Genomic DNA, 27,212 nt, shown 5'->3' on the forward strand with positions numbered 1-27,212 from the left:
GGAAGGATCATCTCCTTTACGCCTTCCCTCCGTTCCCACTCGTTCATCGGGTGCTCCTAAAGCTTCGGAGGGACAAGGGCCGTCTCATCCTGATCGCTCCGGCCTGGCCGAGGCAACATTGGTTCACTCTGCTGCTCGAGCTGTCCGTCCGAGAACCCATTCCTCTCCCGTTGTGGCCGGACCTTATCACACAAGACTTCGGCCGGCTCCGCCACCCGGACCTCCGCTCCCTGCATCTTACAGCCTGGTACCTGACTGGTTAACTTGCGCCGAGCAATCCTGCTCGCGGGCTGTTCAGCGGGTCCTAACGGAGAGCAGGAAACCGTCAACGCGGTCCACCTATCTAGCAAAATGGAAACGCTTCGCTATTTGGTGCGACCAGAAAGGCCACAACCCCTTTCTCGTCCCTATCCCGGTTATCCTGGACTACCTTTGGTCGCTTAAGGAGCAAGGCCTCGCGGTCTCCTCCTTAAGGGTTCACCTGGCAGCTTTATCTGCGTTTCGTCCGCCGGTTGAGGGACGCTCCATATTTTCCAACCATATGGTCTCCCGCTTCCTCAGGGGGTTGGACCGCATGTTTCCACCCGTCCGACGCCCGACGCCGGTCTGGGACTTGAACCTGGTGTTGGCCAAGCTCATGGGTCCACCGTTTGAGCCTCTGGCATCTTGCTCCTTGCTCCATCTCTCGTGGAAGACGGCCTTCCTTGTCGCGATAACATCGGCGCGACGGGTCTCCGAGCTCAGTGCCTTGACGGTCGGTCCCCCTTATACTGTCTTCCACACGGACAAAGTCCAGCTCCGACCGCATCCGGCCTTCCTCCCGAAGGTCGTGTCGGCCTTCCATATAAACCAGGACATCTTCCTCCCGGTGTTCTACCCGAGGCCGCACGCCTCATCTCGGGAGCAGCGGCTTCACTCCCTGGACGTCCGCAGGGCCCTCGCCTTCTATATCGAGCGCACGAAGCCGTTCCGGCGTTCGCCCCGGCTCTTCGTTGCAATTGCGGAACGTATGAGGGGCGAACCGGTCTCCTCACAGAGGATTTCCTCGTGGGTGACGGCTTGTATTCGGGCGTGTTACGATCTCGCTCGAGTACCACCGCCTCGACTGACGGCCCACTCTACCAGAGCTCAAGCCTCTTCGGCTGCCTTCCTGGCCCATATTCCGCTCCAGGAGATATGCAGGGCAGCCACCTGGTCCTCCGTACACACCTTCGCGGCACACTATGCGTTGGTGCAACAATCAAGAGACGATGCAGCTTTCGGCTCCGCGGTACTGCACTCTGCCACGTCTCACTCCGACCCCACCGCCTAGGTAAGGCTTGGGAATCACCTAACTGGAATGCATTGGAGCAATCACTCGAAGAAGAAAAGACGGTTACTCACCTGTAGTAACTGGTGTTCTTCGAGATGTGTTGCTCCAATCCATTCCAGACCCGCCCTCCTTCCCCACTGTCGGAGTAGCCGGCAAGAAGGAACTGAGGAGCGGACGGGCCGGCTGGGGTATATATTCAGCGCCATGGCGGCGCCACTCCAGGGGGCGCCCAGCCGGCCCGCCGGGGTTGCTAGGGTAAAAAAGTTCCGAATACCGTGCACGCGCGGCGCGCACACCTAACTGGAATGGATTGGAGCAACACATCTCGAAGAACACCAGTTACTACAGGTGAGTAACCGTCTTTTACTACAGGTGAGTAACCGTTCTTTTCAACGACAGCATCTGCGCTACCTCAACCCCCGGCACCGCCGGTGCGGGTTACATAGTCGATGGGCAAACCTGACTTGATCAGACCACCCTACGTCGGCACCGCAGAGCGGCACCGTTCAGGTTCGTGGTCCCGCAGATGTTCTTGGTCCCGTCACCGATCTAGGTCTCGACGCCGCTTACAGTCTCGGCACCGTTCTCCATGTTGGTACCAGTAGTACTCGCGGCACCGGTCAGCATCCCGTTCGCTGGTCCGGGACACGCAGCACCGATCCAGCTCCCGGCCCCGCCCCAGGCACCGGGACGCCCATAGCCACTCCTGATCATCGAGCCTCGCACCCTCGGTCGACCGCCCGGCACAGCTTCGGTGGCAGGTCCCGTTCTCGGTACCGGTCTGTCTACCGGTACCGATCCCCGGTGCCGCATCGAGCGACGTCAATTACAGACGGAGACTCTACCAAGAGCTTTTCAGCTCCTCCAGGGCCATCCAGCCACGCATCAGTGTCGTCCCGTGTGGATACTTCATATGCGTAGCACTCTGGTTTCCGATGTGCCCTCCAGAGTCTTCCAGGTGACCTATCAGTGGTCATTCTGGACGCCTTGGGTGTACTACCACGCCAGAGGTGTACCGGTGATCCCATCTCGCTCCGTTCCCTCGGAGCTCTGGGTGCCAGAGGTGACAATTAGTCGTCCCCGTCCGACCGGTACAGAGCAACCCCCGGTTCGGCACCGGGCTCCCAGATCCCACCGGATCAGGAGGTCGTCCAGGAGCTCGAGCCCACACAGGACCCGCTTGTCCCTGGCCTTTCTTCTTCCTCCTCCCCAGATGAGGCGGGGGCAGGAACATACCCCTCCGGCCCTCCTCTAATCGAAATGCGACCAGCCCCTAAATCCAAAGAGGCTGGTCATGTGGTCTTACTGGGCCGTAAGATGTACCCGGAGGGGGCCCTGCAACTTCGTGTAGCGAACCAGCAAGCCCTGCTTAACCGCTACAGTGGGTGGCGGTGGGCAAATTTACAGAGTCGGTTCTTCGGAACTCCCGTCAAAAGTTCGATGCCCTCCTGCAGCGAAGGACGGAGCCGGAGAGAGCTTCCCTCCAGGCCTTGTTGGACGCAGCTGACTCCGCTGCCATGACTCTGGCCTCGGGTGTTGCCACGCGGCGCGTTTCATGGCTCCAGTTGTCGAGCCTTCCCTCGCAGCTGCGGCACGCTATACAGGACTTGCCCTTCAATGGCACAGGCCTGTTCTCTGAAAACACTGGCCCTAGGCTGCAGAACCTAAAGGGCAGCAGGGTCACTTTGCTCTCTCTCTCTCGGCATGCTCACGCCGGTGATTCAGCGCCGACGTTTCCGTCCCCAGCCTCCGCTCTTACCCTGCGCCTTGACAAAGTCAGGACTTGGCCAGCGGCCGTGGCTTACACGGTCGTGGCCATCAATCCGGACCCCAAAGGAGCTGAAATTAGGGTCCTTCTGACCACCAATGGGACAAAAGCCTACCCATCCTCGCCCCTCCTAAGGTCCCCTCTCACGAGCGATTCCTCTGACAAGAGGTGCGGACGCTCCTCTTCATCGGAGCTATACAGGAGGTACCTAAGGGCGAAACCTAATCCCCTAGGCGAAGGGAGGTCTCAGACCTATCCTAGGCCTGCGGGAACTCAACAAGTCACGATGCAGATGAGATTCGCATGGTACCCAGGGCGACCGTCATCCCATCCTGGGATCCCGGAGACTGGTACGCCGCCCTCGATATGAAGGGCGCGTGTTTGCACGTCACCATTTCTCTTCCTCACAGAAGGTACCCTCGGTTGGAGCCTACCATCGTTATTCCCAGTATACGGCCCTCCAGGTTGGCCTCTATACAGCCCCGGGGTATTCAAAGTGCATGGCTGTAGTCGCCGCCTCTCTTCGCCACCGACGGATACACGTTCTCCGTATCCAGACGAGTGGCTCATTCGAAGAACCACCGGGCCCAAGTTACCACTCATGTGGGCATCGACACGGACCTATTCCTGTGTCTAGGCCTGATGATCAATAGAAAAATCCACTCTGATTCCCACACAGGGAAGGGAATTCATTCGGGCCGTCCTGGACTCCAGACTCGCCAGAGCCTGCTTACCTCAGCCTTGGTTTCAGGCGAGGGTAACAATTGTACAAGGTCTACGGACCTTCCCGCCAACTTGGGCTCGCACTTGCCTAGGTTTCCTGAGTCACATGGCTGTCTGCACGTTTGCAACCAAACATGCCAAGCTTCGCCTCCGTTCACTTCAATCGTGGCTCGCCTGGGTGTGCCACCGGGCAGAGATGGCATACTCGTGGTCGTCTCGTTCCCCCCGAGCAGCCTAGGCTCCCTCGACCGGGAGTCAGCGTCCTCCCTGGTGTATCCAGGGATGCTGTTTCATTCACCCCTCGGGGTCCCTCATGACAGACACCCCATCTCTCGGCTGGGTGCGCACCTGGCGTAGTTTCGCACTCACGGCCTTCGGTCAGCGCAAGAGCTGGCCTTACACATCAATGTCCGAGAGCTGAGAGCAGTCTGCCTTGTGTACGAGGCGATTCAGCTGGCGGATCGTCTCAGCAGATCCTTCCTGTCTCACAAGTGGTAGTTTCCTCCTGGTTTTATCTATTCTGTTTTCCAGAAGTGGGTCTTTCCCCGCATAGCCCTCCTCGCTCTCGCGAGAACGGAAAGAGAGAGAAATTCTCCTCGTTCCAAGGCCTCTCCCCAGGCTCGGTCTTGGAGGATTTTCCTGAGGCCGTGGATCAGCCATCTGCCGTACGCTTTCTACTGTTCCCGCTGGTTCACAGGGTCCTGCTAAAACTCCGCAGGGACAGAGCGCCCCTGATTGTGATCGCTCCAGCGTAACCTGGGCAGCACTGGCACACCATGTTGCCACACCGGTCGGTAGCAACCCTCTTGGCACAGACCCCATGACGCGGGATCACGGCAACCTTCACCACCCGGTCTTGTAATCCCGGCACCTCACAGCAGGACTCCTGCGTGGCTAAACCGATCCGAGTTACGTTGTTCTGCCTCGGTTCTACAGGATTCTCCGGGGTGGTAGAAAATCTTCCATTCGGTTAAAGTATCTGGCCAAGTGGAAGTGTTTCTCCTGCTGCTCCGAAACCCGCAATGTTTCTCCCGCCAAGGTCCCGCTCCATTCCATCTGGTTCCTCAGGGCTTGGAGCGTTTATACCCCCCAGTGGGGCCCCGCCATAAACCTGGCTCTTTAATCTGGTTCTAACCAGTTTTATGACTGCCCTATTCGAGCCAATGTCAACATGCTCATTGATATACCTGTCCTGCAAGACAGTTTTCCTGTAGCCTTTCCTGCGGCCAGACGAGTCTCCGAGTTTCAGACTCTCACAATAGGCCCAAGGTATACTGTGTTCCTCAAGGACAAGGGCAGTTATTACCTGCCTCCCTAAGGAGGTGTCGGCCTTTTATATCTACCAGGATATCTTCCTTCCGGTCTTCTTTCCGAAGCCACTCTCTTTGCAAGGAGGGCAACGGTTGCCCTCCTTCGACATCCGTAGGGCGTCCGCAATCTATATCTAGCGGACAGAGCCCTCTCGTAACGCTCCCAAAACCTTCATCGTACCGGCATACCGGACGAAGGGCATACCTGTCCTCTCCTAGAGGATTTCATCTTCAATGACGTTGTGCATCCGCACCTCCTCTGTTTTGGCCCATGTTCCATAGAGCCACCTTGCTGCACATTCCGCCAGGGCTCACGCTTCTCAGCTGCCTTCCTGGCTCGCATACCCTTTAGGGGGATGTGTTGTGCACCTACCTGGTCCTCGGTCCACACCTTTGCCTCATTGGTCCAGGAGTCCAGAGCTGATGCAGCCTTTGGCTTAGCGGTTGCGTTCTGCAACATCTAACTCCGACCCCACCGCCTACGTAAGGCTTGGGAATCACCTAACTGGAATGGATAGGAGCAACACATCTCGAAGAACAACAGTTACTACGGTGAGTAACCGTCTTTTCATAAGGCCTTGTCTACGCTAGGAAATTGCTGCTGTTGTAGCTGCCCCCACATCAGCAATGTTGGAAGCACTAATGTAGATGTCTTCTGGCAGCTGTTCTTAGAACCTTACTTGACTGGTCAAGTAACCCAGCAAAAATTCCTTGGTATAGATAAGGCCTCGTAGACAGGTAGAGGTATAGCAGACTTACAGACCTTCAGGTAAGGTTTCCATGCTGCCATTATCACAAACACTGTTAATTTTCAGTAAATGGTCCATATCAGCAGGAGCTTCAGTAATCCAAATTCTTCTTCGAGTGATTGCTCATATCCATTCCATGTAGGTGTGTGCGCGCCGCGTGCACGTTCGCCGGAAGACTTTTACCCTAGCAACTCAGTGGTTCGGCTGGGCGCCCCCTGGAGTGGCGCCACCATGGCACCGGATATATACACCAGCCGACCCACCCACTCCTCAGTTCCTTCTTACCGCCTGTGTCGGTCATTGGAACAGTGGAGCGCGGCTTAGCTGGTAATAGGTAATAGGTAATAATTGGAGAAATACCAATCTCCTAGAACTGGAAGGGACCTTGAAAGGTCATCGAGTCCAGCCCCCTGCCTTCACTAGCAGGACCAATTTTTGCCCCCGATCCCTATGTGGCCCCCTCAAGGATTGAACTCACAACCCTGGGTTTAGCAGGCCAATGCTCAAACCACTGAGCTATCCCTCCCCTGAGCTATCCCTGACCTCCACTTCCCTAGCTACTCGTAGTTTCTCTCGTTAAATATATATTTCAGATGTTTATAGTTGTAGTTAACTTATTTGTTTGTAGTATAGTATTTATTTCACAGGGGTTCGGGGTTTATCCCCTTCCCCTCACCCGGTGCCGGGTCCGATGCCCGGTCCACAGGGTTTTATAATGCTCGGCCGGCCATAAGCCGATGCCGACAAGAGATCCTCTCCTAAGTGCCTCGAGGAATCTCACCTAATAGATATGTGCCAGCGACAGCATGGTCATGGCCGCCTCGATCCCCCCGAGCGTCCTAGGCTCCCTCGACCGGGGGTCGACGCCCTCCCTGATGTGTGCAGGGGTGCTGTTCCATCTCCTCACCCTCGGTGTCCCTCAGGATGGACGCCCCCATCTCTTGACTGCGGTGCTCACTTGGGTCACTTTCCCACTCCAGACCTTTGGTTGGCTCAACAGCTGCCCTTGCATATCAATGTCCGGGAGTTGAGAGCAGTCTGCCTTGTGTACTAGGCGCTTCAGCAGCACCTACGAGGCTTTTGTGTCTCAGTGTTCACAGGCAACACAACGGGCACAGCTCAATTGACGGACCTGGTAGCGCCCTTTCTCCTAAGGGTCCGGAACTCTCTGGCGGATCGCCTTAGCAGTTCCTTCCGGTCTCTCAAGTGGTTGATTCCTCCGGATGTTATCCATTACGTTTCCGGAACTTCGCTCTCGTGGGAACGGAACGAGAGAGAAGTTCTGCTCATGCCAAGGCCTCTCCCAGGACTCGATCTTGGCTGTTTTTCTGATGCTGTGGACGAGCCGTCTGCTGTCCGCTTTCCCACCACTCCCGCTGGTTCGCAAGGTCCTGCTAACACTCCGCAGGGACAGAGCGCATCGGATCATGATCGCTCCAGCGTGGTCCAGGCAGCACTGGTACACCAGGTTGCTGGACCTGTCGGTAGCCATCCGATTCCCCTGCCTCTTTGCCAGACCTCATAACGCTGGATCACGGCAAACTTTACCACCTAGACCTGCAATCCCTGCACATCTCCGCATGCCTGCTGCGGGCCTAAGCCGATCCGAGTTACATTGTTCGGCCTCGGTTCTACAGGATTCCCCGGGGTGGTAGGAAGCCTTCCACTCGGTTAACGTATCTGCCCAACTGGCAGTCTTTCTCTTGCTGCTACGAAACACAATGTTTCCCCCACAGAGGTTCCGATCTATTTCCTCTGGGATTGCCTATGATCTTCCAGCAGCAGCGCCTGGCGCAGTTCATCATTAAGGGTGCACTTGGCAGCCATCTCTACCTTCCTTCCGAGGGAGAGTGGCCGCTTCATATTCTCGCACACTGTGGTTTCTACGTTCCTCAAGGGGTTGGGGCATTTATGGCCCCAGGTTCACCGCCCCACCAACTCATGGGTCTTCAACTTGGTTATAAGCAATCTTATGCCTGCTCCATTCGAGCCGCTGACAACATGCTCGCTGAGGTACCTGTCCTGAGAGACAGTTTTTCCTTGTAGCCTTTGCATCGGCTAGGCAAGTCTCCGAGCTTCAGGCTCTCACAGTGGACCCACGGTACACTATGTGGCGTAAGGACAAGGAGCGGTTGTGACCACGTCCGGCCTTCCTCCCTAAGGTGCTGTTGACCTTTCATATCATCCGGGATATCTTCCTTCCGGTCTTCTTTCCGAAGCCCAATTCATCGCGACGGGAGCACATCTGCCCTCCCTAGACGTCCGTAGGGCGATCGCTTTTTATGTCAAGCGGGCAACCCTTTTTGTACGCCCCCAACTCTTCGTTGCATTGGCAGACCGGATGAAGGGCCTATCTGTCTCCTCCCAGAGCTTTCCATCTTGGGTGACGTCATGCATTTGCACCTCCTGTGACTTGGCCCATGTTCCATCGAGCCACCTTACTGCTCGTTTCACCAGGGCTCAGGCTTCTTCTGCTGTCTTTCCGACTCACGTACCCTTCCAGGGCTATGTCGTCCTGCTACCTGGTCCTCGATCCGGACCTTTCCTCTTTGGTCTCCTGTCCAGAGATGATGCAGCCTTTGGCTCAGCAGTTTGCATTCTGCAACATCTCTCTCCGACCCCACCGCCTACGTAAGGCTTGGGAATCACCTACATGGAATGGATATGAGCAATCACTCGAAGAAGAAAAAACAGTTACTTACCTTTGTAACTGTTGTTCTTCGAGATGTGTTGCTCATATCCATTCCAAACCCACCCTCCTTCCCCACTGTCAGAGGAGCCGGCAAGAAGGAACTGAGGAGTGGGTGGGTCGGCTGGTGTATATATCCGGTGCCATGGTGGCGCCACTCCAGGGGGCGCCCAGCCGACCCACTGAGTTGCTAGGGTAAAAGTCTTCCGGCCAACGTGCACGCGGCGCGCACACACCTACATGGAATGGATATGAGCAACACATCTCGAAGAACAACAGTTACAAAGGTAAGTAACCGTTCTTCTTCGAGTGATTGCTCCTATGCATTCCATGTAGGTGTGCGCGCCGCGCGTGCACGGTATCTCGGAACTTTTTTACCCTAGCAACTCCGGCGGGCCGGCTGGGCGCCCCCTGGAGTGGCGCCGCTATGGCGCTGGATATATACCCCAGCCGGCCCGTCCGCTCCTCAGTTCCTTCTTCCCGCCCGTGACGGTTAGCTGGAACTGTGGAGTGCTCTGTTAGTCCTCCACACCCCTAGCAGTTTTCTCCGTTTATTGTATATAGTTAGTTAGTATAGTTCATAGTTTAGTTAGTTAAGGTAGTTAAGGAATTAGGGGGGGTTTCCCTCCTTTTTCCCCCACCCGGTGTGGGCTCATGCCCCAGACACCGGGATTCAAGCCGTGCTCGGCTTGTCAGCGGTTGATGCCCGTTGGGGACGCTCACGATTCCTGCCTGCCCTGCCTGGGGGAATCTCATCGTACCGACAAGTGCCCCATTTGTGCTGCCTTTAAACCGCGGACCAGAAAAGAGCGGGACTCCAGGCTGAAGCAGCTCCTGATGGAGTCGGCGCTGCGTCTACCGGCACCGACCCCGGCGGCGCCTAAATCGGCTTCGGTACGTAGCGCACCGGCGGCACCGACCCGGCACAGCTCGGAGGCATCCCGTCCGCCAAAACCGGCACCGGCGTCACGGCACCGCTCCCCGTCCCCGGTGCGCAAAAAGAAGGCACCAGCGGCAGCTAAAGCCTCAACTTCGGGACCGATCGCCCAGCCACTACCAACACCTGTGGCTCCGGCGCTGATGGTGCACTCGCAGTGCACGGGCCCGGCAGCTCCGGCACCAGAAGAGCCGTTGAGCCCGGCCACTCCCTGCTCCCCGGCACCGCCCGAGGTCGAGCTTGGACTCCCTAACACGCCGGAGACATACTCACAGGCGCGGGAGCTTATTGCTTTGACAGAGGCGCCGAGCCTCCGGCTCCCGGGACTGCCGGTGCGGGCTGTACCCTCTGCTGGGAAACTGGCCATGATGAAACCCCCAGGCACCGAGGAACACCGCGCAAGGGTCTTCAGTCGGTCCCGCTCTCGTAGCCGGTCGCCTTCTCGCCGGCCTCGATCCAGGCGCCGGTCAACACCTCGGGACCGTTCCTCGTCTCGGCGTCGATCCCGTTCACGGTACCGTTCGGCGTCGAGGTACCGATCTCGGAGTCCCAGTCGTCGGTACCGGCGAAGGTCTGCCTCTAGAGACCGATCACGTCACCGCGGTGACCGCAGTCTTTCCCGGCACCGTGACCGCAGCCGCTCCCGGCACTGTGACCGAAGCCGCTCCAGGCGCCGGGACCGCAGCCGCTCCAGACGCCGCGACCGCAGCGCTTCCCGGCACCGAAGCCGCAGCAGGTCGCCGTCCCGGCACCGATGCGACCGTTGGTCCCGGTCATGCTCCCGGTACCGCGAAGACAGGCATTGACCGGCGGCACCACCAGCAGACGCGCACCGGCCGTCCACGGGACACTCGTTGAGCGCATCGGCCCCCCAGTGGTCACGCCAGGCATCGGTCGTATCCCAGGGCGGCAGCGGAGCGGGCCTCAGAGCGGATACCCCAGGTCAAGCCTATGGCCCACAACAATGGGGTTTCTGGGTTCCTTGGGCACAACATGAGTCACAAGGCCCACCCTTGCCCACACGGCCTCCGGGTTCTGAGCGTCGCGTACCGGAAGCGACTGTCAGTAAGGCCCGCCATCGCCTATACCAGGAACTTCTCTGCCACTCCCGGCGGCGCAGCCAGACTCAGATGTTCCTGCTCCACTGGTGGACGAGCCACCACCAGAACCTGCGGGCCCGGGTCTGTCGTCGTCCTCATCACCGGACGAGGCTGTCGCAGGTTCGTCGACGGCAGACCCACCGCCAATAGACTTAAGGGCGCATCAAGACCTGCTCCGCAGGGTCGCGCAGTCCATTGACCTTCCAGTTGCAGAGGTTGTAGAAAATGACGACCCGGTTACTAATGTCATTGGGTCTGAGGCCCCCGTGCGAGTGGCCCTCCCTTTTATTCGGACAATTCAGCGTAATGCCAACACCATCTGGCAAACGCCGGCGTCCATCCCACCTACTGCCCGAGGCGTGGAACGCAAATACTCGGTTCCCCCCACAGGGTACGAGTATTTGTATACTCATCCGACTCTGGACTCCCTCGTGGTCCAGTCGGTGAACGACCGGGAGCGTAACGGTCAACCGGCTGCAACCCCCAAATCCAAGGACGCTAAACGTATGGACCTCTTGTGCCGTAAGGTCTATTTGACGGGGGGCCTGCAGCTTCGCATTGCCAATCAGTCGGCATTGCTGGCCCGCTATACCTACGAGATGCTGCTCTCGCTCTCAAAATTCACCGAACTTGTCCCGGCGACCTCCCGCCAGGAGTTCAGCGCCCTCCTCGAGGATGGTAAAAAGTCCGTGCGCTCCTCCATCCAAGCTGCGCTAGACTCAGCGGACTCGGGGGCCCGCACCCTTGCCTCTGGGGTCACTATGCGGCGGATTTCCTGGCTACAATCCTCCACCTTGGCCCCGGAGGTGCAGTACTCCCTCCAGGACCTGCCGTTTGAAACGCACGGGTTGTTCTCTGAGAAGACGGACGCCCGTATACAGACCCTAAAGGACGGTCGCGTGGCTATCCGAACACTGGGAATGCACACGCCAGCAACCCAGAGACAACCGTTTCGTAGACAACCATCCCGGCCGTTTACCCAGAACAGATCCCGACCATATAATAGCCGCCGGAGCAACCTGACGCGCCGCCGACCATCAGGCAGCAGGCGCAACCAGTCCCAAACGTCCTCTAAGGCCCCTCAAGGGCCTAAGCAGGCGTTTTGATGGGACGCCCGGGGACGGCTCTTCAGTCTCTCCATTGGATCCTCCCCCTTTGTTTTCCAACCGCCTCTCCCATTTCCTCCCGGCATGGACCCGCTTAACATCGGACAGTTGGGTTCTGCGTACGGTCCAATCCGGGTACCGCCTCCAGTTTGTTTCACCCCCTCCTTCCCACCCCCCCTCCCTGTCCCTCTTCAGGGACCCCGCTCACGAGCAAGTCCTCCTACAAGAGGTCGAGACTCTGCTGAGTTTGGGTGCCATAGAGGAGGTGCCGCCCGACCGGCGGGGCAGGGGTTTCTATTCCCGTTATTTCCTCATCCCCAAAGCAAAAGGAGGCCTCCGTCCAATCCTGGACCTCCGGAAGCTCAACGGTACCTGCTAAAACTCAAATTCCGCATGGTGTCCCTGGGGACTATTATTCCCTCCCTGGATCCAGGAGACTGGTTTGCCGCCCTCGACATGAGAGACGCATATTTCCATGTCGCGATCTATCCCCCTCATCGTCGATACCTCCGATTTATGGTGAACGGCAGGCACTACCAGTTTGCGGTGCTTCCCTTCGGCCTCTCCACCGCCCCGAGGGTATTCACCAAATGTATGGCGGTGGTTGCCGCGGCCCTCCGTCGTCGTCGGGTGCACGTATATCCGTACCTCGACGATTGGTTGATTCGCGGCCCATCACGTCAGCTGGTAGCAGACCAAGTGACCAATATTCTATCTCTTTTTCGAGACCTGGGCCTGCTTGTCAACTTCGAGAAGTCCATTTTAACTCCAGCTCAAAGGGTGGAGTTCATCGGAGCGGTTCTGGACTCGCAGTTGGCCAGGGCCTGCCTTCCGATCACTCGGTACCAAACTCTGGCGGCTTGCCTCAGGGATCTCCAAGCCTTTCCCACGACGACGGCGCGATCCTGTCTTCGCCTCCTAGGCCACATGGCGTCGTGCACTTTCGTGACAACTTATGCCAGGTTGCACCTTCGTCCGTTCCAGACTTGGCTGGCCTCTGTGTACCGTCCACATCGCGACCACATGGACTCGATCGTCACAGTCCCGAGGGCCACCCTCGACACTCTCAATTGGTGGCTAGCCCCTCAGGTCGTCTGTGCAGGGGTACCATTCCGCCCGCCATGTCCCTCCGTCACCTTGACCACAGATGCCTCGGACATGGGTTGGGGGGCACACCTGGGCGACATTCACACGCAAGGCCTCTGGTCCCCTCTGGAGCTCTCCTTACACATCAACATCCGGGAGCTCAGGGCGATACGGTTGGCGTGCCAGGCCTTCCAGGCCCTTCTCCGCGGCCGCTGTGTCACCGTGCTGTGTCACACGACGGCGATGTTTTATGTCAACAAGCAGGGCGGAGCACGCTCCTCCCTGCTTTGCACGGAAGCGCTTCGCCTGTGGGACTTTTGCGTAGCCCACTCGATTCACCTGACAGCCGACCGCCTCAGCAGATCCTTCCTTGCACACGAATGGTCCCTCTGCCCAGATGTGGTGTATACGATCTTCCGAAGGTGGGGATTTCCCCAACTAGACCTCTTTGCCTCAGAGACCAACAGGAAGTGCAACCAGTTCTGCTCCTTCCAGGGGCGCTCCCGCGGCTCCCTGTCGGACGCGTTCCTTTGCTCATGGAAGGATCACCTCCTATACGCCTTCCCTCCGTTCCCACTCGTTCATCGGGTGCTCCTAAAGCTTCGGAGGGACAAGGCTCGTCTCATACTGATTGCTCCGGCCTGGCCGAGACAGCATTGGTACACCCTGCTGCTCGAGCTTTCCGTCCGAGATCCCATTCCTCTCCCATTGTGGCCGGACCTTATCACACAAGACTTCGGCCGGCTTCGCCACCCGGACCTCCGCTCCCTGCATCTTACAGCCTGGTACCTGATTGGTTGACTCACGCGGAGCGTGACTGTTCGCAGGCGGTTCAGCGAGTCCTCACTGAAAGCAGGAAGCCCTCAACGAGATCCACCTATCTCGCAAAATGGAAGCGGTTCGCTATCTGGTGCGACCAGAAAGGCCAGAATCCCTTTCTCGTCCCTATTCCGGTTGTCCTGGACTACCTTTGGTCCCTTAAGGAGCAAGGCCTCGCGGTCTCCTCCTTGAGGGTACACCTGGCGGCTATATCTGCATTTCGTCCTCCGGTTGAGGGACGCTCCATCTTTTCCACCCATATGGTATCCCGCTTCCTCAAAGGCCTGGACCGTTTGTACCCACCCGTACGACGTCCTACGCCGGTCTGGGACTTGAAGCTGGTGCTGGCCAAGCTTATGGGTCCACCATTTGAGCCTCTGGCGACTTGCTCCCTGCTTCACCTCTCGTGGAAGATGGCCTTCCTCGTCGCTATAACATCGGCGAGACGGGTATCCGAGCTTAGTGCCTTGACTGTTGGGCCCCCATATACTGTCTTCCACGCGGACAAAGTTCAGCTCCGGCCGCATCCTGCCTTCCTCCCGAAGGTCGTGTCAGCCTTCCACATTAACCAAGATATCTTCCTCCCGGTGTTCTACCCGAAACCGCACGCCTCGTCTCGGGAGCAGCGGCTTCACTCCCTGGACGTCCGTAGAGCCCTCGCCTTTTATATTGAGCGCACAAAGCCTTTCAGGCGTTCGACCCAGCTCTTCGTCGCGCTTGCGGAGCTTATGAGGGGCGAACCAGTCTCCTCACAGAGAATTTCTTCGTGGGTGACGGCTTGTATTGGAGCATGTTATGCTCTCGCTCGGGTACCACCTACTTGACTGACTGCCCACTCTACTAGGGCACAGGCCTCTTCAGCTGCCTTTCTGGCCCATGTTCCAATCCAGGATATCTGCAGAGCAGCCACCTGGTCCTCCGTCCACACCTTTGCAGCGCACTATGCGTTGGTGCAACAATCAAGAGATGATGCAGCCTTCGGCTCAGCAGTCTTGCACTCTGCCACGTCTCACTCCGACCCCACCGCCTAGGTAAGGCTTGGGAATCACCTACATGGAATGCATAGGAGCAATCACTCGAAGAAGAAAAGACGGTTACTCACCGTAGTAACTGTTGTTCTTCGAGATGTGTTGCTCCTATCCATTCCAGACCCGCCCTCCTTCCCCACTGTCGGAGTAGCCGGCAAGAAGGAACTGAGGAGCGGACGGGCCGGCTGGGGTATATATCCAGCGCCATAGCGGCGCCACTCCAGGGGGCGCCCAGCCGGCCCGCCGGAGTTGCTAGGGTAAAAAAGTTCCGAGATACCGTGCACGCGCGGCGCGCACACCTACATGGAATGGATAGGAGCAACACATCTCGAAGAACACCAGTTACTACGGTGAGTAACCGTCTTTTTCTTCTTCGAGTGATTGCTCCTATGCATTCCATTGTAGGTGTGTGCGCCGCGCATGCACGGCTCTCCGGAACATTTTTACCCTAGCAACTCCGGCGGGCCGGCTGGCGCCCCCTGGAGTGGCGCCGCTATGGCGCCCATTATATACCCCAGCCGGCCCGTCCGCTCCTCAGTTCCTTCTTCCCGCCCGTGACGGCAGTTGGAACAGTGGAGTGCTCCCTTACCTCCACAACCCTAGTGTTTTCTCCATAGTTCTAGTGTATATAGTGTTAGTAATTAGTTAAGTTCTTGTTATAGTTTTGTATATATATATATAGTGTATAGAGTTAGTAGTTAGGGAGTTAGAGGGCTTACCCCTCTTCTTCCGCCCCGGTGCGGGCGTATGCCCGGAGCACCGGGATTCAAGCCCTGCGCGGCTTGCCAGCGGCCCATGCCGGTCAGCGACCCGCACGACTCCTGCCTCCGCTGCCTCGGAGAGTCGCATAGACCAGATAAGTGCCCGATTTGTGTGGCCTTTAAGCCTCGTACGAGGTAGGAGCGGGACTCCCGGCTGAAACAATTACTGATGGAGTCTGCGCTCCAACCTCCGGCGCCGGCTCCATCGGCGCCGAAGCCTACCTCGACGAGCAGTGCACCGGCAGCACCGAGCCGCTCCGGTACCGAGCCGGCACCGAAGACCTGGCGCCGCTCCCTCTCCCCGGGGAGGAAGCACAAGGTGCTGAAGACGGCCACTGCTAAACAGCAGCGGAAGCCGTTAGCCCAGCCGCCTCCGACGAAAACGGTGCAGGCTGAGGCAGTGCACGCAAAGTGCACCAGGCCGTTGACTCCGGCGCCGCAAGGCCCGTCGAGTCCGGCACCGCCCAGCTCCCCAGTGCCCACCGAGGAGGAGCTGAGGATCCCGTCGACGCCTGAGGCGTTCGCGACGGCGAGGGAGCTAATCGACCTGACGTCGGCTCCGTCCCATCAGCCGCCGGCACCAATGGTGTGGACACTCAAGTCCCTCGGCAAGCCTGCGATGATTCGTCCTCCATCCCCGGGCGACCGAGGCGACCGCGGCTCCAGGATCCGGACTCGATCCCGGTCCCTATCGCGGAGACGATCACCGCCGCACCGCTCCCCATCCCGCCGGCGATGAACATCGCGACGCCTCTCGGCGTCTCGGCACCGGTCGCAGTCCCGGCACCGCTCCCCATCGCGGGGCCGGTCGTACTCCCGGCGGCGCTCCAGGTCCCGGTCGAGAAGTCACCGGCACCACAGCAGGTCCGCGTCCAGGCACCGCGGACATCATCGGGGCTCCCGCAGCCGTTCAAGGCGCCGCAGATCGAGATCAAGATCCGTTTCCCGGCGCCGCCGGTCGAGCTCCCAGCGCCGGAGATCTAGCTCCCGCTGCCGTCGGTCCAGCTCCCAGCACCGTGCGGAACGAAGGTCCCGCTCGCCACTTGCCTCCCGAGACAGCCGGCACCGACCTTCGGCACCGGAGGCTCGTCTCACGCCGGCGCTCGATGCCCGCCCAGGCGCCGCCACTGCTCCACCCTGGCCTTCAAGGGAACCCTCCGTGGCCTCCCCTCAGGGCAGTGCGGTGGACTTCAGAGCCGGGTCACTTCCACTGGACCATGGACCCCAGTATTGGGGGCATTGGGTACCCTGGGCGCAGTATGAGCAGGCACCTCCCCTGCCACCCAGACAGCCGGGCTCGGCGCGGTCGGTGCCAGTGGCCACCATCAGTAGACCCCCCCCCGTCTCCACCGACTCAAGCCGATGCCCACGGCCCACCTTTAGGGCAGGACTCACTGCCACCAGATCACCAGGCGGTGGAACAACAACAGGAGGAGGTGCTGCCGGGCCACTCCTCGTCCTCCTCTCCCGATGAGGCGGTGCCAGGGGCGTCGCCATCAGAGCCCCCGCCTATTGACCTCAGGGCGCACCAGGACCTCCTCCGAAGGGTGGCAAAAGCCATTAATTTGCCCATCGACGAGGTCCAAGAGGTCGAGGACCCTATTACCGATGTGGTGGGAGACGAGACCCCCGTCAGAGTGGCGCTCCCGTTTATCCGCACCATCCAGAAAAACAATACCACCATTTGGCAGTCACCTTCCTCCGTCACCCCCACGGCGCGCGGCGTGGAAAGGAAGTATTCGGTCCCGCCCAAGGGGTACGAATATCTGTACGTACACCCCACCCCAGACTCGCTGGTGGTCCAGTCAGTTAATGACCGCGAGCGTCACGGTCAACCTGCCGCTGCGCCAAAGTCCAAGGAGGCCCGGCGCATGGACTTATTGGGGCGTAAGGTTTATTCGGCGGGAGGTCTCCAACTCCGCATCGCTAACCAGATGGCCCTCTTGTCCAGATATGCGTTTAATATCTTGGGGTGCCTCACAAAATTCAAGGAGCTGACCCCTCAGGACTCCCGCCCCGAGTTCTCGGCGCTGCTGGAAGAGGGCAAGTTAACCTCCAGAACCCTGATTAAAGCGGCCGTGGACGCAGCGGACTCAGGGGCTAGAACGGTGGCATCCGGAGTGACGATGCGCCGCATTGCGTGGTTGCAGTCTTCCACCCTCCCACCGGAGGTCCAGTACACCCTCCAGGACCTCCCGTTTGACATGCAGGGCCTGTTTTCCGAGAAAACGGACGCCAGAATCCAGACCCTAAAGGACGGGAGGGTCGCAATACGGACACTGGGCATGCACACGCCGGCCACGCAGAGGCGTTCGTTCCGTCAGCAGCCCTACCGGCCCTTCAACCAGGCCAGGACTCGGCCGTTTAACAATCGCCGCACGGCCCCCTTCCGCCGTAGACCGTCGGGGGGGCGGCGCAACCAGGCTCAGGGCTCGTCCAAGGCTCCGCAGGCGCAGAAGCCGGCCTTTTGATGGGACGCCCGAGGACGGCCCACCACTCTCCCCCCAGGATCCATCCCTTTTGTTTTCGAATCGTCTTTCCCGCTTCCTTCCGGCGTGGTCTGCTATAACATCGGACAGCTGGGTCCTCAGCAGCGTCCAGCACGGCTACCGCCTACTGTTTATTTCGCCCCCTCCCTCCCACCCACCTTCCCCGTCCCTCTTCAGGGACCCCTCTCACGAGCAAGTCCTCTTACAGGAGGTCCAGTCTCTGTTGAGCGTGGGTGCCATCGAGGAGGTGCCTCCCTGCAGGCGGGGCAGGGGATTCTACTCCAGATATTTCCTCATCCCCAAGGCGAAAGGAGGTCTCCGTCCCATCTTAGACCTCCGGGAGCTGAACAAGTACCTCCGCAAGCTCAAGTTTCGGATGGTAACCTTGGGGACCATTATCCCTTCCTTGGATCCGGGAGACTGGTTTGCCGCCCTCGACATGAAGGATGCTTACTTTCATGTGGCAATTTACCCCCCCCCACAGACGCTACCTACGCTTCATGGTGAACGAGACCCACTACCAATTTGCGGTGTTACCCTTCGGCCTCTCCACTGCCCCGAGGGTATTCACCAAGTGCATGGCGGTCGTGGCCGCAGCTCTCCGTCGGCGCGGAATCCACGTGTACCCATATCTCGACGACTGGCTGATTCGGGGTCGCTCTCAAGAGTTGGTGGCAGCCCAGGTGTCCGAGATACTGCACCTGTTCCGGTCTCTCGGCCTCCTCGTCAACGCCGAGAAGTCCCAATTAGTTCCGGCACAGCGCCTGGAGTTCATAGGAGCGGTCCTCGACTCCAACCTCGCCAGAGCCTGCCTCCCTCGTCCTCGCCACGAGACGATGGTCTCGCTCATCCGGGCCCTGCAGGCCTTCCCTTCCACGACGGTGCGGTCCTGCCTCCGCCTGCTGGGTCACATGGCGGCGTGCACTTTTGTGACCGCGAACGCGAGGCTGAGGCTTCGTCCGTTCCAGATGTGGCTGACATCAGTGTACCGCCCCCACCGCGACCCTATAGATATGGTGGTCACGGTCTCGGACCCCACTCTCCAGACGCTCACCTGGTGGCTGGATCCGGAGGTGGTCTGCGCAGGGGTTCCGTTCCGCCCCCCTCGCCCGTCGGCCACCCTGACCACAGACGCTTCGGCGCTTGGATGGGGGGCTCACATGGGAGACCTGCACACCCAGGGTCTCTGGTCGGCCCAGGAACTCTCCCTCCACATCAACGTTCGGGAGTTGAGAGCGATCCGCTTGGCTTGTCTCACCTTTCTAGCACACCTCCGGGACCGCTGCGTAGCGGTATACACGGACAACACGGCGGCCATGTTCTATCTGAACAAGCAGGGCGGGGCCCGATCCTCCCCGGTGTGCAAGGAGGCGATGCTCCTATGGGACCTGTGCGTGACCCACTCGATTCGCCTCGAAGCGTTCTTTCTACCAGGAGTGCAGAACACGCTGGCCGACCGTCTGAGCAGGTCCTTCGCCTCCCACGAGTGGTCCCTTCGCCCAGATGTGGCTCACACCATCTTCCGGAGGTGGGGATTTCCCCAAATAGACCTGTTTGCCTCCAGGACCAACAGGAAGTGCCACAGGTTCTGTTCATACCAGGGTCGGGCTCCGGACTCCATCTCCGATGCGTTCCTCATGCCCTGGACGGGTCCCCTCCTATACGCGTTCCCCCCGTTCCCGCTGGTCCACCGAGTACTACTCAAGCTGCGGGGGGACAAGGCCCGCGTCATTCTCGTCGCTCCGGCCTGGCCGAGGCAGCACTGGTATACCCTGCTCCTCGAGCTCTCGATTCGGGATCCCATTCCCCTGCCGTTATGGCCGGACCTCATCTCTCAGGACCTCGGCAGGCTTTGTCACCCGAACCTGCAGTCGCTGCATCTTACAGCCTGGTTCCTGAGTGGTTGACCGACAGAACCCCGCAGAAAGGGGTTGTTCGGCGGCGGTGCAGCAAGTTCTGCTTGAAAGCAGGAAACCCTCGACACGCTCTACCTACCTCGCGAAGTGGAAACGCTTTGCGCTTTGGTGCGATCAGCGAGGTCTTAACCCGTTCTCGACCCCTATCCAGACGGTCCTCGATTACCTCTGGTACCTGAAAGGCCAAGGTCTTGCGATCTCGTCCCTGAAGGTGCACCTGGCGGCACTGTCGGCCTTTCGGCCCGCTATAGATGGTCGCTCCGTCTTTTCCAACCCAATGGTTGCCCGCTTCCTCAAGGGATTAGACCGTCTCTACCCTCAGGTGCGTCCGCCTGCTCCGACTTGGGATCTGAACCTGGTTCTCACCCAGCTGATGCGGCCACCCTTCGAGCCCCTGGCCACGTGCTCTCTGCTCCATCTCACCTGGAAGACGGCCTTCCTCGTGGCAATCACATCCGCCAGACGAGTCTCCGAACTCCGCGCCCTGACAGCAGGTCCCCCATATACCGTCTTCCACGGGGGCAAAGTGCAGCTTCGGCCACATCCGGCCTTCCTTCCCAAGGTGGTGTCGGCCTTCCATCTTAATCAGGAGATCTTCCTCCCGGTTTTCTTTCCAAAGCCGCACGCCTCACCTCGTGAGCAGCAGCTCCACACCCTGGACGTCCGTAGGGCCCTCGCCTTTTACATCGACCGGACAAAGTCCTTCCGGCGTTCCTCCCAGCTCTTTCTGGCAATTGCTGAGCGCATGAAAGGCGAGCCAGTTTCCTCACAACGGATATCATCCTGGGTGACGTCCTGCATACGGGCGTGCTACGAACTTGCTCGCGTCCCCCCATGCCGACTCACTGCACACTCGACCAGGGCGCACGCCTCGTCGGCCGCCTTCCTGGCCCATGTTCCCATCCAGGACATCTGCAGAGCGGCCACATGGTCTTCAGTCCACACCTTCGCCTCCCACTACGCGTTGGTGCAGCAGTCTCGAGACGACGCAGCCTTCGGCTCTGCGGTACTACACTCCGCCACGTCTCATTCCGACCCCACCGCCTAGGTAAGGCTTGGGAATCACCTACAATGGAATGCATAGGAGCAATCACTCGAAGAAGAAAAGACGGTTACTCACCTGTAGTAACTGGTGTTCTTCGAGATGTGTTGCTCCTATCCATTCCAGACCCGCCCTCCTTCCCCACTGTCGGAATAGCCGGCAAGAAGGAACTGAGGAGCGGACGGGCCGGCTGGGGTATATAATTGGCGCCATAGCGGCGCCACTCCAGGGGGCGCCAGCCGGCCCGCCGGAGTTGCTAGGGTAAAAATGTTCCGGAGAGCCGTGCACGCGCGGCGCGCACACCTACAATGGAATGGATAGGAGCAACACATCTCGAAGAACACCAGTTACTACAGGTGAGTAACCGTCTTTTTTTTCATGAGAATATAACCTATTGTTGGGAGATTATGTGAACAAGAATGGAAATTTGATTCCTTACATTTATTAAATGTATTACATTTGTCTCATGATGCGCAACATAGTTGTACTTCCAATTTGTTTTGAATGGTTTTAAACACCATGTGCTTGATTTCTTAGTATGAGGTATCTTGTTTAGTGAAAGCTAATGACATTATTTTGACAAAACGAAGAACTTCTAATGTTTGTGGTCATGATCCCTCCCTACAGAGGCAATTTCTGATTGTGTCTCTCAAATTGAGGTTTATTACCATGTCTTCACAGAAGCATGTTCAATAATCTTGTGTGAAAGCCATGTTAGTTGAGATGGCCATGCCACAATGTTATGATGCTTCATTAGTAACAAACCCCTGCGGGCTTTGGGTGTGTGTATCTGGGCAAGGGGGGGAGGGCGTGCTCACCTCCAGTTTTGCAGTTTTGTTCAATGTTAGGGAGCTGTGGCCAAATCCCAGTGCCCCAAAGGGGGTCTTAGATAGCAAGGGTGAGATTCTGCACTGCACCCCTAAGAGGCACAGCACAGAACTTGCAGAACTCCATCTCTGCTCTCCCCACCACTTCTCAGAACAAAAGATTTAACACCTGGGCCGCCTTCTACAGCTGTTTCCTGCCAACTGCTTCCACTAGGCGGCTACCTCTTAGGGCTTTTTACTACCAGGGAGATCCACGCTGCTGCAATCGATGCAGCGGGTGTCAGTTTAGTAAATTCTGCCATCAATTTAGTGAAGACCTGCTAAATTGACAGCAGAGCGCTCTCCAGTTGACTCTGGTACTCCAGCTCCCCGAGAAGAGTAAGGTAAGTCGACCGGAGAGCATCTCCCGTCGACGGAGTGTAGTGAATACATACGGTAAATTGATCTAAGTTATTCACCTAGCTGGAGTAGCTTAACTTAGGTCATCTTACCCCGATAGTGTAGACAAGGCCTTAGATATCAGCAGGGCTGAGACTCAGGTTTCCAGCCCTTAACAAGAATATTATTTTCTTTCACACTCCATCTCAAATATTACACCACTCATCCTCATTCGTCACTTTTTTACACAAAATGGGGTTTGAGAGGTACAGAAACACTTTTTGAAATTCCAGTTTCCCTTACTCTGAATTATTAACTACATGAGGACATTTAGGCTGGCCTTAGCTGTGTGTATATTGCAGTGTGGTATAGACATGTTGGTCCCAGGCTATTAGACAAGGTGGGTGAGGTAATATGTTATTGGATCAACTTCTGTGGATGAAACAGACAAGCTTTCAAGCTACACAAAATTCTTCTTTAGGACCTGAAGAAGAGTTCTGAGTAGTTCGAAAACGTGTCACTTTCTCCAACAAAAGTTGATCAGTAAAAGATAATGACAAGCTCACCTTCTCGGTGTGTATATTGTGAGCTTTACAAAGGAAGAAGATTAATGTTTTTCTTTTCTTTTTAAGATTACATCCATCCACAAGTTCAGTTTCGGAGAACTCACTGGTGTCTACTCAAGATCCCGAACGGTCATTAACTGAATACATCCATCGCTTAGAGGTTATCCAGCAGAGATTAGGAGGTGCACAAACAGGTAAATTGAACCTTATCACCCTTCAGACTTTTCTAAAGTCTCGTCTTCTTTTTTCAAAACCCGGCTACATATTGTCCTTAATAGTCACAAAATGTGAAGAACATTTTAAAAAGGAACAACTTTGCATTTGTCATGGTGGGAGGGGAGATTAAACTGTATATCTTTTGAAGTGAAGCTTTACTGCTTTCACGGATTGTATCTTAAAAGGTTCAAAGCATGACACTTCGACAAATGATTTCTTAACTGGAGCTGTTCAACGATAAAAAGGTCTTCTTTTCTGTGTTCTTATACTGTCAGACATTAAGCATGTAAGAGGAGGGTTTAAATGGAAGTTGCTTCATTCCCACCAGATCTCTAAAAAGCTATTCAGATAGGTGGGTAGGGAATGGAATATTCAAATATGCTTAAGAATTCTAATTTTTTTCCATCTAGATTCAGGACAAAAAGTCAATCTTGAAAATATTCATGAACTGAAACTTTTTTTTGGTTCAGTTTTCTATTTCAACCATTTTTCTTTTTAACCTCAGTCTAAATAGCTTAAATGTCTAAACAAAAAGTTTTTTGAATAGGAAAACCCAGTGTGGGCTCGCTATCATGTAATTTACCAGTTATTAGAAGCTAAACAATGTCACTCTGTGTTTGCTATTAACTGTGTATAATGGCTCCTACCTTTAGTGACATGGTCATTTTAATACCAGCTTCTAATTCCGAGTTTTACAAAGCACTTTCGTGAGGCCAATTAAGATGAAAAAAAATATTATAATTGAAGGTGATGTATTTTATATATCGAGGGTGAAATCCTGGCCTCATTGAAGTTAATGGGAATTTGACATTGACTTCAGTTGGGCCAGGATTTCAACCATAGTTTGTTGCCATGAATTTGAAAACTGTGGTTTTCATAATTATTGAAGTTCCTTGTAGCAGAATAGGTAACCCAGATATGTTGTGATCGAAACTTGATAGCACCTCACAGAATCAAATGTTTTGTTTAACAGTTTACTACCTAACCTTGGCATAATCAGTGACACTTTTCAGAGAAGTGGCTATCATTGGAAGAAGGCTCAGAAATGCTGCTTTAATTATTAATCATACTTTTAGTTTATGTGGGAGATAGTTTGAAAAGGTCACAGCAAAATCTCTCAATGTTGTGAATAAAATGGTTTCTAGTTTCCAGTAAACTTTAACATGTACACATCAGCCTGAAATAAACTGTGAGATCACACTTTGTTGCTGGTAAAAGGTATCAGATTAGGACCAGACAGTCAAGCTCATTGCTGCTTGTGAAAGGAACCTAGTCTTGAATCCAGATCTCCCGGTTAGTAGGCCATTTAGTCCCTTGTGCGTATTGTTCCTAAGTGGATTGTGGAAGAGATTCTCTCTTTCACCAAAGCCAACATGAAATTCATGGTGGTAAGCAAACATCACCACGGAAAATAATGCACAACTGTACTGTGACAATTGGTAATGTAAATACTAATAGGTTGCCAGTATTCATTGGTTGTTTTATTTAAATTTAGGAAACTCTCCAGGACCACCTCACCAGAGAAACATAAAGTGATCAGAGCGCTTCTCAGATCTGGGACCGAAAACCCCAGGATGCTGCTTCCTTCTGAAGTGGATGTTTTTGTATTCTTGTGTTTCCGAGCAGTACGAAATCCAACACTTATGTGCAGTTGAATAAAGGGGTTTTAGTGTCTATGCAATGTTTTTGCATCAGATTTTTATGTAATCGGTTTATTAAATTTTAGTACATTTATACTTTTATAGGAAGTCGCTATTCACTCACAACAATGTTTTACATACTTATGGGGAATAACTGTTAACCATAATTTAAGTGTGCCTGCAGGATTGTATTGGAAGCCACAAAGTGTCTTTTTTTAATGTTTATTTTTCTAAAGTGTATAGCCGGATTCCTTGTAAAAAGTTATTAAAATGACATTTTATTAGCAAATTCTTATTATGTATTGGTTTTGGTTCCTACGATGTGTATCTAATTGCTGCTCTTACCATAAAGCTGCTGAAGATTTTCATCTGCAAGTAAGGTTATTGATATCAACTAAACAGTTACATGTGCATCAGTAAGAAGCACTCATGTATAAATCTTCTGATTATATTCTGAAAATTTTGGATTGACATGTTAGGTTTTCAAACCCTGAAAGTAACTACTGTCCTGATCCTCTCACCAAGCACCACCACTATGTGAAGCCATCATCCTTTGAGTTCCACATGGAATTGAGATCTGCTGTTTCTTCTTCGAGTGCTGTCCCTGTGGGTGCTCCACTCTAGGTGACGGTGCGTCCCGGCGCTGTCGATCGGAGATTTTCGGTAGCAGTGCCTGGTTGGGGCGCACGCACCCAGATGGTATCTCCCGTCTAGTTGGAATCTTCCTGAGTGCGTGCGCCCCACACCCTCCTCAGTTCCTTCTCAACCGTCCTCGGCTGAAGACGGGACTCGGAGCAGTGCTGCCTTCTCTTCCCTGGTGACCGAGACAGACGTGGTATCCCTACCTACTCTGCATGTCCTCCCGTCACCCACAGGCTCTCCCCAACAGGCCAGATCTCCTTTTCCAGAACAATAGACTGGCTCTTTACCCTGAGCTCCTCAAGCTCCACCTCACAGCGTGGTTCCTTCATGGTTCCAAACCCATGAACTAGCCTGTTCTGAGCAAGTCCGATATGTCTTCCTGCACAGTAGGAAAGACTCCACTCATAAAACCTACCCGCAGAAGTGGAAGAATTTCGCCCTCTGGTGATTACGTAAGCACTTAGCGCCCAATATGGTAACCCTCCCTATCATTCTAGGCTACCTCTTGGAACTAAAACAAGACGGATATTCGCTCAGCTCCATCAAAGTGCACCTGGTGGCACTTACCACCTTCCATGACCTCTTAGCAGGTTATTCACTCTTTACTCACCCAACCCTAAAACGATTTCTCACAGGACTTCAAAACCTCTACCTGTGGTATCTACCTTCCACCTCAACCAACCTATATACTTACCTACTTTCTATCCCGAACCTCACAAGACTCCACAAGAGGCAACCCTACATACTCTCGATGTCAGGCGAGCAATTGCCTTTTATTTAGACAGGACTAAACCATTTCGCAAGTCTCCGCGACTCTGTTTCCATTACCAAAAAAAAAAAAAAAATCAAACGTTATGGCTATCTCTAAACAACGTCTGTCCAAGTGGATCTCTGACTGCATCAGATCCTGTTACCGTGCGATGAATCTTCAACCGCCTGAAGGCGTTAGAACTCATTCCACTAGAGCCATGTCGGCATCCATTGCCTTCTTACACAATGTTCCCATTCCTGATATCTGCAAAGCGGCTACATGGTCATCTGAACACGTTTGCAAAACACTGTGCTCTAACGCAAAACACCACGGCAGACACAATAGTAGGTCATACAGTACTATCTTCATTACTCCCTGCCGTATCTCCAAAGTCCCACCAACCGTAGTGGGTACTGCTATACATTCACCTAGAGTGGAGCACCCACAGGGAAGCACTCGAAGAAGAAGAGAAAGTTACTCACCTTGCAGTAACTGAGGTTCTTCGAGATGAGTGTCCCTGTGGGTGCTCCACTCCCCGCCCTCCTCCCCTCTACTTTGGAGTACTAAGATTACTCTCCAGAGTAGAGAAGGAACTGAGGAGGGTGTGGGGCGCACGCACTCAGGAAGATTCCAACTAGAAGGGAGATACCATCTGGGTGCGTGCGCCCCAACCAGGCACTGCTACCGAAAATCTCCGATCGACAGCGCCGGGACGCACCGTCACCTAGAGTGGAGCACCCACAGGGACACACATCTCGAAGAACCTCAGTTACTGCAAGGTTAGTAACTTTCTCTTAGGTGAGTTAGATTAGAAGCCTCTTTCCTGCCCATCTTTGCTGTGGGAAAGGATGGAGATATGATACCAAATCATGCCAAATCAGAGCTAAGAATCAGAGGGATCTTGATAAATTGGAGAAGTGGGCTGTAAATTCAACAGAAAATGTAAAGTGGAAGAAAAAGGGAAGAAAAGTGGAAGTAAAGTGGAAGTAAAGTGAAGAAAAGTGGAAGTAAAAAAGTGGAAGTAAAGGGAAGAAAAACCCAATGCACAAATACAGATTGGGGGATAATTAGCTTGGCAGCAGCACTGCTGAGAAGGATCTGGGAGTTGTCAGCAATGGTGGTACTCAGTGGTGGTTAGGCTTCCACTGGAGAACTGGAGAACTGTTTCCAATTTTGGTCACCAATGCATAGGAAGGATGTAGAGAAACTGGAAAGGATTTAGAGGCAAGCGACAAAGGAATGGAATGCAAGCCATATGAGCGAAGGCTGAAGGAACTGGGTATGTTTAGTTTGGAAAAGAGGAGATGGGAGTGGGAGGGCATGATAGCCATCTTCAAATACTTGAACAGATGCCATA

General features: G+C 55.4%; 1 long non-coding RNA gene across 1 annotated transcript; it reads left to right on the forward strand.

Annotated features, from left to right (window-relative positions):
* The first annotated feature begins 22,715 nt into the window (after positions 1-22,715).
* LOC123359827 lies at positions 22,716-24,747 on the forward strand. The gene is made up of 2 exons (XR_006575923.1): positions 22,716-22,800; positions 24,318-24,747. It is a non-coding gene; the product is annotated as an uncharacterized LOC123359827 (long non-coding RNA).
* The last annotated feature ends 2,465 nt before the right edge of the window (positions 24,748-27,212 follow it).

Source organism: Mauremys mutica, unplaced genomic scaffold (assembly GCF_020497125.1).
Source record: "Mauremys mutica isolate MM-2020 ecotype Southern unplaced genomic scaffold, ASM2049712v1 Super-Scaffold_100190, whole genome shotgun sequence".
Lineage (NCBI taxonomy): Eukaryota > Metazoa > Chordata > Testudines > Geoemydidae > Mauremys > Mauremys mutica.